This window comes from Lissotriton helveticus, chromosome 5_1 (genome assembly GCF_964261635.1).
Source record: "Lissotriton helveticus chromosome 5_1, aLisHel1.1, whole genome shotgun sequence".
Taxonomy (NCBI): Eukaryota; Metazoa; Chordata; class Amphibia; order Caudata; family Salamandridae; genus Lissotriton; species Lissotriton helveticus.
Window position 1 is genome coordinate 1,686,026,077 of NC_136065.1, and position 16,538 is coordinate 1,686,042,614.

At 52.1% G+C, this 16,538-nt stretch overlaps 1 protein-coding gene across 2 annotated transcripts in view; it reads right to left on the reverse strand.

Moving 5' to 3' along the window:
- The window catches only part of IPO4 (importin 4), a 2,629,293-nt gene that overhangs the window by 696,309 nt on the left and 1,916,446 nt on the right, over positions 1–16,538 (reverse strand). The gene's annotated exons all lie outside the window — the stretch shown is intronic.

Sequence of the window (16,538 nt, forward strand, 5' to 3'; positions counted from 1 at the left end):
AGCAAGCTTACTACATCCCCAGTCTCAAGTGGTCTATGGGACCCGAGGCATCAGCCATGAAAAGACTGAGAAGCCTGATGGACATGGTGACTGTGAGGGTATGGGCGCGGTTGGATACCCCTTTGGTGGCCACAAAAGGGGCAGAGGGTGGATAGGTGTTAACAAGGGGTCATAGACAAGTCCAAGGACCTAGCCATAGCCCTGATTTCCTTGAAGCACACCAGCGCTCGATCAGGCTAGGATCCAAAAAGATGAGTGACATCAAAGGACATGTCCATGAGGGAAGTCTGGACATCCACTGAAAAGCCACATGTTCTCAAGGAGGAGTGGTGCCCCTAGGCCACCAACGATTAGATCACTCTGCTTAGCGTGTCGGTTATATCAAGTCTGTATGAAAGAAGGATCTTTCTGGCATATAGACTCCCAGTTTTTGCTTGGTGTCAGTATATTTAAACTGCAGTTCACTGGGATCCTGCTAATTAGGACCCGAGTGGCAGTGATCTCTCCTATAAATTTGATGGCAAGTACTTTGTTCACCCCGAAATTGGCATACTGGGGTACCCTTGTAAGTCCCTAGCAAATGTTTACGGAGACACCGGTACACCAGGGATCTCCTTTGGGCTGCAGTATGTATTATGCCACCTAGAGGAGCCCATGCAAACTGTGTCTGCAGAGCGGCCATCGCAGTCTTCAAGAAATGATGCTTGCAATTTTCACATTAGAAATAAGTTTTCCTTTATATCCCAGCCATTGCACCTTAAACCTATAAGTCACCCCTAAAGTAGGCCTTCAGTCCAAGGGCAGGGTGCATGGTTCTAAGTGTGTGAGTACCCCTGCAAAAGCGGAGGTATCCCTACAAACCCCGGACTCCATTCTCTGGGGTTTGCAAGTGCAGGCAGGCCATTTTAAGGTATGTACTAGACACTACCAAGTCGAGATGTCTCGCTACATAATAACTACCTTGAACCTGGTCATTTTTGCTATCAAACATGCTGGAACCATGCAACTAAACCGATTCCACTTTAGTTGCATGATACCATGTACTGGGAGCTCCTTAGAGGACCCCCCTTTCCTCAATATCTACCTGTGTAGCCTTACAGGGTCTGTCTGCCAACCCCGACACTGTTCTGGCCCCTGTTGATGAGACTGATTCAAGCTGGGGACGCTGGACACAGGATTTCCTGTGAAGAAGAGGTGTGACCACGTCTCCTTTAGACTTGGGTAGGGAGGGGGACTTCAAAGCGCCACCAGTCTGCATTGAGGGGCACATTTGGTGCCCTCCTTTTATAAACCAGTTTGGCCAAGTTCAGAAGCCCTTGGTTTCCGCTCTGCCACAAAACTACAGAAAGGACAAGGGAGTGTTGTGCCCCCCCCAGCCAGCCAGCTCCTCCCTATGGAGGTACCCAGAGCTCCTCCAGGTAGCCACTTGATTCTGGCATCTTCAATTTTAGTCCCCAGGAGAATCTGACTGGCTTAGGCCAGCTGAGTAGCAACCCTGACCTCCCTTGATAGGTGGGTCCCTGCAAAAGATTTCCATATCCCATTTTAGGGTTACTTAAGGGCTGCCTGGGGGGGGAGCGGGTGTAGGGATCCTTAGATTTGTCTTGACTCCATCTTCAAGACCCAACGGCCTGTCTTCTGAAGATTGTCTGAAGACATCTCTGCTCTTGGACACTGGTTCGAGACAGGACCAAAGACAAGACTGCTCTTGGCGGTAAGACTCCTGCTGCAAATTCGTCTGTGCTCTTTCAAGTTTCTGCAAAGCCATAGCCATGCATCTTCTGAGTCAGCAAGGACTCTGCTTGCATCCAATCAAGAAGGAATCTACCTTAGAGTGAAGGAGTCACTTCCCTACATCTGCAGGCACTTCAACGTCGACGATCGGTTTGCTGATCCTGCTGTCCCGCGGACACGTCCAGGCTCTGCAACACAGGTGGTGGGATGTTAGCTTTCCAGTGGAATGAATAAACTTCCCAGCAACTTGGAAGACTGCACTCCCTCTCCAGCCGATTTGAACCACATCCCTGTGCCCCACGTTTGTGTGCCGTGGCCAAGGCCTATTGATTCTCCTCAGTGAAGATCTTTGAGCTCCAAGAACTCCCAGCCTCAAGCATCACACAGAACGAATAACGACGTCCTGCCTGCATCCTCTGCACCATGGGCATCCATGTGCTGCTGAGGATTTCCCGTGACTCCCTGTGGCTGCGATCAGAGAATCCTGGAAGGAGGGGGGGTCCTACTATTACTGCTAGCTCTTCAGTGTGCTGAGGAACAGCCCTGACTAACCCTTGCTGAGTGAGGCCCACGCACCTCGCCGGTCTGCAACCAAGCATCTTTTCCTTTAACCCAACTGTTGGGGTTGCCAAGGCTTGCTGGCGGTATTGCCTGCCACTGACCCTTCTGCAATCTTTAACCGCTGTGAAACCTCTTGTGGATGTCTACTGTATTCCTGCATTGCCGCCTGGGCTCCACAGCTGCTTCATCAAGTCCGTTGTGCTACAGCAAGTACCTCCGATAAGGGGTGAAATTGTGCTCCTGCACCTCCTGGATGTAGGAGAGTAGGGTCTGCTTCCTATAGTTACCCCCACTTTTTGCTGTGTTTCATTGTTTTTTTTACTTTAGTCTGGCTGTGGCCATGCTAATTCAGACCACAGCCTAGATGTTCTCTCTCTAAATTGATTGCATGCACTCTAGGTACATAGGGGGCGTGGCTAGCCGTCTACAATGGCGGCTGTGGTTTGAAGGAGCTCGGGAGCCTCCCGGGGGGGAATCTCTCTACATGCTGCCTACAAGGCTGAAACTACTCGGGAGTGACCAGGGCGACGGGACGGAGTTCCTGGCTGCCGTTTGGACCGCTGATTAGCACCGGGGGATGCCCTAGAAGACCGGCAAGATCCGAGGCCTGCCCGCGACTCACCACTGACGGTGACTGGGAGCTGCCGTAGAGCGGGGGCCGGCGTGTGGCGCTGTGACCCTGGCCCTTTCTGCGACACGAGAGACGAGGAGACTTCCCGTCGGATCCCCGCCTGCACAGCCGCCCCCGGGAGTGCGGGTCCCCGGCCGGGGTCCGGGGGAGATCTGCCTGGTGAAGCAGCGCTAACCGGTGAGGGGACGGCCTGCCAGTGATAGGCATACGGCCTGCAGCGGAGCACTGTGCGCGCCGGGCACTGGCGCAGCGAGCCGGGAGGCCGCGCGGTCCCGCGCTGCCCCCATGTGAGTTTTCCTAGATTTGAGGGACAGTGCGAACGCCGATGCGGCAGCGGTGACGCTTTAAGGCACTGGTGGTCCATAATCTGCACCAGTGCCGAGGGACAGCCGAGGTCTGCGGTGAAGTGGAGTCCGCCTGGGACACAACTGCCTGGCTGGCCTGTATCACGGGACCTGCCCCGGGCAGATCCTTCGTTGAAGGGGCTCTGTCCTGGCTGGCCGGTGACTTCCTCTTGCCCCGCACGCCCCACAGAGGGGTGAATGCACTGGGGACCACACCACTGGGGGTAGTAACTGAGGGGATGCCCACCGATCCTTCAGAATTCGAGCAGCACCAACTAACAAGGAGTGCAGAAGAGGTGAGGGGCCCCTGTGGCGAGAGGGGAAAGTGGTGACGAAGATCTATAGCCGCACACAGAGCATTACACCCTCCCTCGTCTCTGGGAGTGCTATTGCCCGCTTGCGCCACACTCTCCGGACCTGCCTTGAACCCCCATTGCTGCCCACCCGGGGTATATTGCTGCTCCCCTCAACCTACCTGTGACGTAGCCGTCGTTCTTCTGCTGCGGTGCAAGAGGACGGCCCGACGCGTGGTCTAGTACTGGTATTGGGCAATGGGCAGGAACCGGGCGAAGACAATGGACATACGAGGACCTGACCCCCCCTCCACTATGATGGGCCAGGCTTGTCGGCCGTCCCCACCTGGGAGGGACCTACCTGGCGGAGATCAGGGATTCCAGGGCGGCGATGGAACTGCAGATGGGCACGCTCACCACGGGATAGACTTTGCTGAAGGCGGACCATGCCAAGCTTGTGGATACAGTGAAAGAACACGGACAATCTATTGTGGACATCACCCCTACAGTGGCATAACAATCTTCCTCCTTGCAGCAACTCCAACAGCAAGTAACTACACTCATGGATCGGGTGGAGGATGCAAAGGGCAGAAATAGGCGCAATAATGAACGTGTCATTGGGCTGCCGGAACGTTGCGAGTGAGGCAGAGCGGCTGACTTTATGGAAACGTGGTTCAGGGAGCATGTGGCACCGGAGGGACACTCTCCATACTTTTGCGTGGAAAGGGCACATAGAATCCCGACAGGACAGCCCAGACCGGGAGCACCACCCCGTCCTTTGCGTGTGAATATCCTCAACTATAGGGACCGCAAATTCTTACTGCAGAGTGCTAGGGAAAAGGCACTCATCCAGTATGAAAACCATCGCATATCTTTATATCCGGACTATACAGTGTTGGTGCAGAGACAAAGATCCTCCTATCAGGCTGTGAAGAAGAAACTACAGAACGCGCAGCTCAAGTACGCCCTCCTATATCCTGCCCGACTGAAGGTGATTCACAACAAGAAGACCCACTTTTTCTAAAGCCCGGCAGACGTTGAGGAATGGATAGAGGTGATGGGTATTGGCTCTAGTCAGGCGAGCCACCCGGATGTCACACAAGATTCGGACGTACTCCCCGGGCCGTCAGCCCTACTGACTCAAAACACAAACCGGAGCAAGGGAAGTACGGGGTCCTCCCGGGAACAGGAGCAACGGGATCAAGATGGAGCGCTTGCAGTGGCCGGCTCCTTCCGCGACAATTCGAACAAGATCACTACGGATTCAGAGCGTAGTGTGATCCTCTTCCCCACCGTCACACTGAGAGAAGCCGATGACCAGATTGACAATTGAATGGGGTGGCTGGGTCACAAACACTTGGGGCTGCTACAGCCGTCCCTGTCCTTGCAATGGGCACAAACCCGTCACCAGAGAGACTACTGTACCCTTTCACTGCGGGAGCTAGTATACTCCTCTGTACTGATGATACTATATGCGGTTCTACTTACATGTTTTCTAGCTCTACTAATAGCGATATGTGATATTTGGGATATGTACTACCTATGGGGGAGGACGATAGTGTCTACTGTTGTAACTGTTCAAGGTAGTGACCTCGCCCCTGCCACCCCGAAGTACACTCACCCTCCCCCCCCCGGGAGACCGGGTACCATTGAGCCATTGGATCAGAGACCCCTTTCTGGAATTATGTTTGGATGCAAGGTTAGCTACCTCCCTACTAGCGTATGCACCGTTCTTTGTTCTGTACCATTTGTACGCCATTGTTGGGCCCAGCGTAGTTTAGGCGCTGTGCAGAGTTTTGGTAAATCTGTTGCGGGAAGGGGACTCCTGGTCGGCTCTACTCTGTTGGCTCCACGTAGAAATGAGATCCACTCCCACACAGGACCATGACAGGGACAGCTACCACAATAGGGTCATACAACCTACTCACTTGGAACGTACGGGCCTAGGAGCAATCCAGAGAATACACAGCATACATGCATTTCTCCTCAGACGTAAGATACAGGTGGCATTCCTTCAGGAGTCTAAAGATGCGGAAAAAATGGAGGGGACACATTTATTCCACTAACTACTCTGCCTTCGCTGGGGGAGACTGACAGAAATGGGGATTTACGGTTGCTGAGGCTTGCGCCAAAGCCAGGCAGAAACCACCACTCTAGTCAGGGCAAGGGAGTTACACGCCAAAGATAACCCCTACTCACCCTCTAGGTAACATGACACGAGCAGTAAGGCTTATCCCGGAGGCAATGTAAGTTAAGAATTTGTGCATGCACCCACCAGCAACAACATCCCAGGCCCCCCACAAAAGGAACTCCACACAAGGTTATATATAAAAATAGCCTTTGTATTATACCAAACACAGGCACGGTCAGAATTTACAGGGGATTATATGTACAGGACAGGGCCACATGGGCCACTGTCAGGAATAAGCACTTGGTAGAACTAGCACTTAGGACATAGAACAATTGTAGCACCAAATAGCAAATGTAGCAAACAACCAGTAACCACTGGTTAAAGGTAAATACCTCCTGTAGGAAGGTGGATATCTGACTATGGTTACCCCCAACTTTTTGCCTAGTGTTTAGCTGGTTTTCGACATAGTTGGCCTGGGCCCCTGCTATTCAGGACCCCAGACTAATTGCTCTCTCTGTAAAATGGCTCCATGTACCTTAGGTACATACCTAATTGGATGCTGGGTCACCTTATCAGCCCCTGTACAGTGTACCTTAGGTACCCAGGGCATAGCAGGGGCTGCAGCATGTATTATGCCACCACTGGCTGGCCATCCAAACCTGACACAACTGGCTGCTAAGACAGCTGGGGCAAGGTGGTGTAATCACCCCTTGCTGTAGATATAGTATACCTATATCTAACCCTAAAATGGACACTTATACTCCTATCAGTCACTCCTATGGCAGGCCTTATCAATCCTGAAGGCAGAGTGCTTGGAATTATGTGAGATGGTGCTCTAGCATGAGCTGAGCCTGTCTGCAGCTTGCGGAACCAAGTCCTTATAGCTGTTCCATGATAACGCTATACCATATACTCTTAAGTGCATTATAATCCTCGCCGTTATTGCTAACTTTGGTATGGCATTATCAAAACATGTCGAGTAAGGTGTCATACGAATGGAATACTACCCCCTCGCCAGTTCTGGCGACGGGGGTAGCATTCCACCCTTTTAGAGGGACACGACATGTATTTAACTGTGAACCCCGGTTAAAGTTAACTCGAGCCTTAGCATCACAAAATGGATGCTGCCACCACAGACACAAGTCTGACCTCCTGCTGCTGGGAGTCCTTCCAGCAAGGGAGGCCTGGACAAAGGGTTTCCTGCCTTGGGAGGTGCTAGCACCACCCCAGACAGGATTTTGTGTATTAGGTAGGACAGGCCTGAAAGGAATGAGAAATGCCTGGGGCACACAAGGTGCCCTGTGCATACACCGGTTCAAACCAGTTGCTGGGGCACTCCAGCCCCAGCTCTGGCGCGAAACCGGACAAAGGATAGGGGGTGTAACCACCCCCCTTCCTGGTCCCACCCATGGGAGGGACCTAGTCACTAGTGCAGCCCCCTTTAGGAGAATAAAGGTAGGAGCTGGTCCCATTCCAAATTAGATTATCCTGAACAACTCTACAAATAAGAAACTCGACGTTCTGCTCCCCAGAAGACTGAAGAATCTCCCTTTTGGGCAAGGAGTGTCCACCCTGCAACTACAGGCACCATCAAGCGTCCTAGCAGTTCACTTTGTCGTCCTTCCTGCCGGAACCGGACTTCAGACCCCAACGAGATCTGGACTTCCAGACCTCTCCGACCTCAACCTACATCTGCAGCACAGCTGAAATCCGTGGGTGCGACGAGACACGTGGGACCGGCCATCTTGAAGAAACTGCACTTCGCTTCCAGCACGACTTCAGAGGCATCCTCGAGTAAGTGCTTTGGGGATTGAGAAGCCCCAGCCCCGAGCAGCTCCTGCACCGAAGACCAGCCCCCCAGCATCCACGAGATCTGCGTGGGACCCTTTTGCTTGATTGCTGCTCGACGCGTTGTCTGGTCACTTGCCGGCTGGCTAGTGACCTCCTAGACGACGATCCTTGAAATCATCACTGCTGGCCTGGTTGCTCCAGACTAGCCCTTGCTTCCTTCCAAAAGAGGAGCACCCCGGACCCTCCTGGTCCGCACCAGACGCCGTTTTCACTCACCGCGTGGGTTGCCTTTGCCAAGGCCTGTTGACTCCAAATCCGGATACGACACCGCCGACAGCGAGAGCCTGCGTGGGACAGCTCGTGTCTCCATCCTGGTCGTCGAAGACACCTCCTGGTCCACGTGGCTGCAGAGACAAGCGTCCACTCTTCACCTGATCGCGACGACAGCACCTGGTTCCTTCCTGGTTCCACACCGGTCACTGGCTAGTGACTTTAAACACTAGGCCCTCTGCTTTCAGGTCCTCTTCTTCCCTGATCCACCCGTGGATCGCACTGGACATCTTCCACTTGGTCGCCTGCAACATCTTTCTTCAAGGCTCCATAGACTTCGACGCGGAAACCCGACACACTTTGACACCTATGCACCCGCAGCCCGTGGGTGAGGTAACAAGAGCATTTCGGTGCTCAGGGGTAGATTAACTCTCCTAGTGTCCAGATTTCCAGCCGTTTTAGTCCTAGATAGTAAAGACTGTCCGTACTTACCTTTTTCGCAAACTGTACTCTCCATTGACTTTGTTCCGCATCTCGCGTGTGAGTTCACACTCTGCACACGCGTCCCGTGGGCCTCCTGTTACTTACCTGAGGTTAGTATAGTGTAGTCCCAGCGATCCTACAGCCTCTGTACAGCTCCATTCCTTCTATTGATTTCCTTATACCATTTACTTAGTATATGGTTTGTCGTGCCCCTAGGGCACCATTGCAATTTTGTGCAACTTATCGTATTTTTCCTAGAAGATTGTCATGTGCTTAGCCCTCTGACCTCATAAAGGTGTTTGTTATTAATAAATATACTGTTTATTTTTATAACAACCTGTGTGGTGTCCTTTCATCTGGTATTCAAGGGGTTATATGTGGTAAAACAGCTGGCTTCGAGTTTAGCCTAAGACTGCTTTGTCCATGCTACCATTAGGATAGCTGGTCTATAAGGTTGACTTACAACCAATCACCATAATGGTTGTTTGGACTGATACAAGGTGATCACTTGAATTAGTGAGCATCATATATCAGGCCAACTTCTCACACCTCCTACGCAATCCTAACCACCTTACGCAGGGAAGGATTAGTTACTTACCTGTAATCCTAGTTCTCTTCCAGGGGTATCCTCATCAAAGTCATAAGCATTAGAATATTCCCGCGCATGGGCGGGAATATTCTAATGCTTATGACTATTGATGAGGATCCCCTGGAAGAGAACCATGAGCACACTAGCATAACCTATTCTAGATAAAACAAACTCCTAAGCATAAACATATGTCTAGAGGTATCAGGACACAGGGTGTGCACAAACATACTACCCATAGTACATTTCCTAATACCCAAAGCATCAGCACATAAATCAGCATAGCACATAAATCACATTAGGGTCCAGGTTGCGCCACTGCGCCAAAAGCTAAATGCAGCAGCTGCCCACTACTTGCTTTGCAGCTGAGGACAAGAACAGGGCCTAAAAGCTGCAGCTGGCACGAAGTGCTGCGCAGCAGGGGAAGGCCAAGTTAGGGATGAAGGAGTGCGACTCACTCCTGAGTTCAAAGTACATGTCCCTAGAAAGGAAAACGTAAACGTAGCAGCTGCCCACTACTTGCTGGGCAGCTGAGGGTAGAATTGCGGCATGGGCCTTCACTGGCCCTTAGAACAAAGACTGCGCCATGGGCTCTCACTGGCCCTTTAAACAAATTGCGCCAAACTGAGCCATCTGGCTCTAAAAATACTGTGCCCCAGGAGCCATCTAGGCTCTGAAAATAATGGGGGGTGGGGGCTTTGTTGGAGCCACGGGGCTCTGGACATAACTGGGGGGCCTCAGGAGCCTTGTGGGCTCGAAAGAAATGTGCCCTCCAAACTGGGGAAGCGGCCCGCTGCCAACCGGGGCCGCTCTACCCTCTAAAATGGCCCCGGAATCGTTGGAGTCCCGCTCGGGGGACTCGCGAAATAATGGCCCCTTCTGAGCCCTTGTGGGCTCACCACAACAATGCCCCCAGGAGCCTCTCGTGGGCTCTGAATACGACTGTGCCCCTCGTTGGAGTCCCGCTATGGGGACTCGAGATACACAATAATGCCCCCAGGAGCCTTCTAGGCTCTAATTACCAAAATGCGGGAGAACAACAGGGGAGCGGCCCGCTGCCATCCGGGGCCGCTCTACCACTGACTGGGGGCCCACCGAGACGCCTGCACTCACCGGCTGCTCAGGGAGGCGGCGTCTCCGCGGGGCTTCCGTGCTCCTCTTCAAGGGTGGCCGTCGGGGCTCTCTGTCACTGGGGCTCCCTCCTCTGCATGGGAGCCCCACAACACTGGTGCAGAGTTGCTGGCGGCCCCGGGGCTCTCCCTCACTCCTGGGAGCCCCGGGCCGCGGGAGGCCATGACTCGGCCGGCTTTACTTCCTTCTTCCCGGCTGTGGCGGCGGGCGGGACTTCCTTGCAAATCTGGAAGTCCCGCCCAGAGTCAGGCACCCCCTGACTTCCTATTTTGCGGCGCGAGGGCCGTGGCGGTGATTTAACGGGGGCAAAATGAGGGGTGGGCACCCTCGGTTTTAAAACAAACATAGAAGCGGGGTGGGCACCAGCTAAGGAGCACATAAACGGGGTGGGCACCCGTAGGAATTCACAAAATAATTAGAAGACGCAGGTTGGGCACCTTCGCACTGGGTACCATGCAGGGTAGGCTCCGGCCAACCAAAACGTCGAAACAAACGGGCAAAATGGTGAAGAAGCGCCCCAGGCTCCAAAGGGTTCTGGCACCCAGCCCCAAAGCAAAAGACAGCGCAAACGTCCTGGGGGCAAGGAAAACAGTGTCAAAGGTCCCAGAAGTCCCTCTAGGCATAAAGGGCAGGGCAGAAGGGTCCCAAATAAATCCTCCAGCATCCAGGGGCTGGGCAGGGCAGAAGGGTCCCAAAGAAATCCTCCAGAATCCAGGGCATCCAGGGAGGCAAGCCTTCCCCTGGGCCCCAGCAGCAGCACGCCCCTGGCAGATTCAAGTCAGGAAACAAGAATATTTTCATGGGGTCACAGCCCCTCTTTTATACAGAGAAATCCTTTGTCTACAAAGGTGCAGGCAAGGGGCGAACCAGATGCAACTGGTTCTTGAGCACTTTGTTTTGCTCAGCCCCTCTCCCTATTCACAGGACAGGCCAGGGACATCAGACGCACAACAGGGGGCAGAGCCAGCATTGTGTAGGGAAAGCCTAGCCCTATTCAGGTCCCAGGTGCAGCCCCTCCCTGCCATCAACATGCAGATCTCCCCATTCACCACCGGGGCAGACCCATCCTGACTTCTGGAGCCAGGCACACCAGCCAGCTCCAGCCAATCACAAGCCAGACAGTCAAATCACATTTACTGCACAGGCAGGCCAACTTCTAGAAGTGGCACTTCCACACTAGACACATTAAAGCTGCACACATCGTGCAGCATTTAATCACATGAGTCCGCACGTACCAAACTCAACCTTGCACTCCCCACGCATCAGGAATTACCATGGACAAACACATTCCCCATGCATTCCTATGGGAGGGCAGGCCAATCTCACACACGCACTCCGAGAGTGCACGCACTTTACACTGCGCCACTGTGCTAAAGGGCGCAAAGACCAGAAATCCTTATACTGATGTAACATTAAAAGGCAAAAAATTCAGGGGTGAACCTGCCAGAAGGGCCAAGTCCAACAGAGACTATCTGGTGTGTCACTGGGTCCCATTTGTCAAACTTGAGCGCCAGGTGGATGAGCAGGGACGATACATACTGGTGAAGGGCACTCTTGACGGCTCCCTGGTGGTCCTTGGGAGTGTTTATGCCCCTAACTTCGAACAATAAGGATTCCTTAGTAAGCTGGGTGTGGCCTTGGTGGACTGGGACGGTATCCCCTGGGTGTTGGGAGGGGATTGGAATGCGGTACAGGACACTAGGTTGGACAGATCGCACCCCCCCTACGCGGCACGACTGCTGGTAAGCTCGCGGACCAATTCACTGCATGGGCAAGCGGGTGGACACTCGCTGATGCGTGGCGAGGCCTTTATCCAACCCACAGGTAATATTCCTTCTAAACCCCGGTACGCATCCTCCATACCAGAATTGATAGATTCCTCTGCTCGAGCTCTGTTATTGCGAAGGTCCACAGCTCTACATACCTAGCTAAGACCTTTTCAGACCATAACCCTCTAGAGCTCACACTCTGCTGGGGGATAGTCCCCAACCCAGTGCCCACCTGGAAGCTACACCCACAATTAATAGAGGATGCCCCTTTTGGCACGACTCTATCCAACACTATCACTAATTACTTGGCCGACAACTGGAATACAGCGTCCTCCCATTTAATTGAATGGAATGCTTTAAATGTAGTGCTGAGAGGGGTGACAATCGGACAACTAGTAGGGGCCAGGCAGGAGACACATCAACGGTTACAGGACATTGAGCGCAGATTACAAGTCTTGGAGAGGCAGGTGGTCTCAGTCCCTGACAAACGGGGGGCTTTACAGTCCGCCCACATAGATCATGCGGAGACACTGGAGACGCTGAGGACCATAGACTACAGAGCGTTCCTCCAACGTAAACACACGGAGGCGGATAGAACCGGTACACAGCTTGCCCGCATAGTCCGAGACAGGCCTGACCCGCCAATCATCTCCATCATCCGCACCCTGGCAGGGCACGTAGTCCACACACAAGCTGAAATAAACGCTGCCTTCCATAGTCACTTACAGGCACTAAATGCACCCCCTGCCCCAGTGGACGGCCCAATGATTACTGACTTCTTCCGAAACCTCCCCTTCCCGATACTGCAGGAGGATGTGCAAAAGGATATTGACGGCTCCATTACTCAACAGGAAATCCGAGCTGCGATTAAAGGCCTAAACCGTAATAAGACGCCCGGTATAGATGGGCTACCTGTTGAATTCTATCTTACGTTTGCGGAGTCCTTGGTGCCCACACTGGAGATCGTTTATCAGACGGCTCTAGAGACGGGCCGTTTGCCGGATTCAACCATGCAGGCGCTGGTCACGGCTATACCCAAACCGGGACGGGATGGTTTAGAGGTGTCCAATTACAGACCCCTCTCTATGTTAGCGACGAATACAAAATCCTAAGCAAGGTCCTCGCCAACCGAATACAGCCACAACTTAATGCGCTTATTCACAACGATCAGGGCGGCTTCCTCCCAAATCGCAGCACCTCTCTGAATACTAGACGACTACATTCCATAATGGCGGCCACCGCGAGAGCTTACCTTCACGCAGGCTGCATTGCTCTAGACCTTCGACAGGCGTTCGACTCCCTATCCTGGGACTTCATGTTTGCGACATTGCAACGGTTCGGGTTCCCTGACACATACCTTATATGGGTCAGTTTACTATACACGTCTCCCACAGCCAGGGCCCGTACGGGCTGCCATATCTCTGACCAATAATAACGTTTATAGAGGCACAAGTCAGGGGTGCCCCTTGTCCCCCTTGCTCTTTGTGCTGGCGTTGGAGCCGTTGGCGTTGGCTCATCGGAGATCAGCGGACCAGCTGGGCATACCCTTGGATGGGGTACACCACCTTATTTCAATTTATGCAGATGATATACTCCTGTATCTTCGAGATCTGACTGCTGACAAAGCCCCTCTCCTGGAGGTATTCGCTACCTTCGAACGCCTGTCGGGACTGGCCATACATCCGAAGAAAATCGACTGGCTATTTCTTCCAAGAAACGCCACACATACCAGACCTACAATTCGGCACCTATGCCCTGGCAGTGAACCCCGTCACCTTTAAATACCTTGTTATATATGTATATAGGGTGCAGGAGGACCAAATTGAGGGCAATATCATGCGGGCGATAACGGGACTCCGTGCAAGTGTGGGGTTCTGGACTTCCCAACCCATATTGGTAATGGGGCGGATCGCCATCTCTAAAATGGTGATGCTGCCTCGCCTATTATACTATTTTGTGAATCTGCCCGTGATACTCCCACAACCTATTTTTAATACTCAACACCATACGACTACTCTCATCTGGGGTACAGGCCGGAGACAGATAAGCCTTCCAAAGCTACAGCTGGCAACACAGAGTGGCGGCTTGGGAGTCCCTGACTTCAGAGGTTACTATTACGCCAGTCAGCTTCAGTGGCTGTCTTACTGGACTGCGGGGAGAAACTTACATGAATTTGGGTTCACGCTGCAGAGACTAGATCGAGGGGAACTACACACCTTGCTCTTGCCAAGGGCTAAGATTCCATTACACTGCCCTCCCTTATTACGGAGGGCTTTGCTCTGCTGGAGGAAGGCCCTGTCATACACGTCCGCGGTGGCCCCATACGCCACAAACAACCCATTACTGGGAATTCCTACACCACAGGGGAAACTCACGCGGACTAGAACACAGGCATGGGCTGACAATGGGATAGAGGAGGTCGGAACTTTCTTTGGCGATGGCACTATGATGGATCACGACTCCTTTGTGCAGGCCACTGGGGCACCACCGCGCCTGTACCTTTTAAACGCCACTGTGACACACTATATTCGAACCACGTGGACCCCACAGAGGATGGAACCCCCACATCACCTTCTGTATTATATGGGACCTGGAGGGCATTTGGTGTGCTGGCTATACACTGGAGTGCGGGTACATGCAGCGATTACACTCACCTCCCTTAGGGATCGCTAGGCAGAGGACTCCGGTGTGGAGATCACAGACCAAGCGTGGAAACATATGCTGGAGTTTCCCAAAAAAGTATCACGCAATGCGAGCCTCAAATTTATACAGGCGATGGTACTCCATAGATCGTACCTTACACCGCAAAATATACACCGTATGTTTCCTGATTCCCCTCATTGCTGCCCCGTTGTCGGGGAGAAGAGGCAGACTTCATCCACATGCTTTGGGCCTGTCCACGCTTGCAGGGTTACTGGGGGGAAGTGCGCCACTCCTTGGCTACGGTGACACAACTCCTGATTCCAGACGAGGCCCTAACCTGCCTCATGGGACTTCGTAGGCGCTTAAAGATTCATAAGGTGCGATTAAAGTTTTTAGACCTAGCACTCGTTTTGGCGGTCAGGGTGCTCACTATGAGGTGGAAGTCGCCCAGATGTCTGGCGGTTACTGTTTGGCAGACCGACATGATTCAATGGGGGAAAGCGGAGGGTGCAGCTCTGCGAAGGGAAGAAGAGAGAGGGCTGAGAAAGCAACATATCTCATTAGATTGGGAGGCCATGTTAATTGAACTTGAAGCACTGGACCTATCCCCTACACAGGCTGCCGTGTCTCAGTCCTAAGCAGGGCGCTCAGCTACTGTCATCCGACCCTGTAGTCTAAGAACACTGTGCTCTCGCCCTGTTCATCATGTCCTTTGGGGTTGACCTTATGTTGACTCCCTGCAACCATTGTGGAATTTGGCATGTGAGTAACCAGGAGAGGGATGGGGTGGGCGGGAAACTGGATTTGTATAAGTTTTCATTGGTTGGATATACATACACACAATGATGATGGGCCACTGAAGATACAATATACCTCCTGCTGGGTTGGTTGTACTTCCTGTTTGATCATGACTTTATACGCCTTACTGCCACACAGGGTAACGGAAATTAAATGCTTATATATACACCTGTACTGTGCTTGCGGACATGGGGGGCGGGGGGGGGGGGGGTGAAACAAAAGACTATCAAAAAGAGCATTTGTATGATATATGTGTTACATGGTGGTCGTCAATAAAGTGTGTTTAAAAGAAGAAAATTACTCTATGTACATATCAGATTGGTTACTGGGTCACCCTTATGAGTCCCTAGTATATGGTACATTAGGTACCAATGGCATAGGTACCCCAGAGGCCTACCAGGGGCTGAAGCATTTATTATGCCACCCCTGGGAAGTCTTCCAAAATGGCACCACAGGTCCGCACTTGCAGCCTCGGTAAGGTGGTGTAAGCACCCCTTACTTAGATATAGTATACCTATATATACATATAGTATAAGTTCTAAAAAAAAGATCTAGAAATCTAATGCGTCTTCGCACATGAAAAATATTTGCACATGATGTTTTGCACAATGCACATGACACTTTACTATCCAAACTCCCTTCGATCCATCCTATAGATATCTGCTATCCCCCCTCCTTTCTCCTCCCTCATTCCCTCCCTTCCTCCCTTCACGGCCTTTCCCCTTTTTCCCTCATAGCTCGGTGCCACCATTACTCGCAGGCCCCGGGGGATTCGCTGCACTTCCAGGTAACGCTGCAGGGATTTAGACTCCCACCACTTGGATAGCTCTGAACGTTGCAATTTTTCTAGTTTTCTAGTTTTCTCAGTTTGGTTAGTAGGTCGTTCTGTATGTTACTCCCCGACTCTGGTGAAGTTGGATTGGCAGATTGGCCGCTTATGTTAGTGAATACTTGGAGAGCTGCCTGTTCGCGCTCATGTACCTCCGCGGCGTCCATTTTCAAATTTAACAGCGTGCAAAAAGCTGTAGTCCCAACCGGTTCTGAACTCCGTGCTAAATCACTAGCTCACGAACCTTCAGAGAATAGAGTCGTACATCCTATTGTTTGTCGATAAAGTTTGTTGACAGATTTTAAATATACGCGCAAATGCATGCAAACATGTCCGTTTTACCAATCAAGCTTAAAAGGTAACACAGAGATGTGATTTATTTAATCGTCATGTTGCTTTCCCGTAGAATAATAATGATCGTGCTAACACTGTTATGATTACAATGAAAAACTACGAGTCTGTCTTTCATGTCTGCTGACATGTAGTTCATTACGTGTAACTTCTTTATTTAAAAATGGCCGCGCGCTTTTGCCTCTTGTCCAGT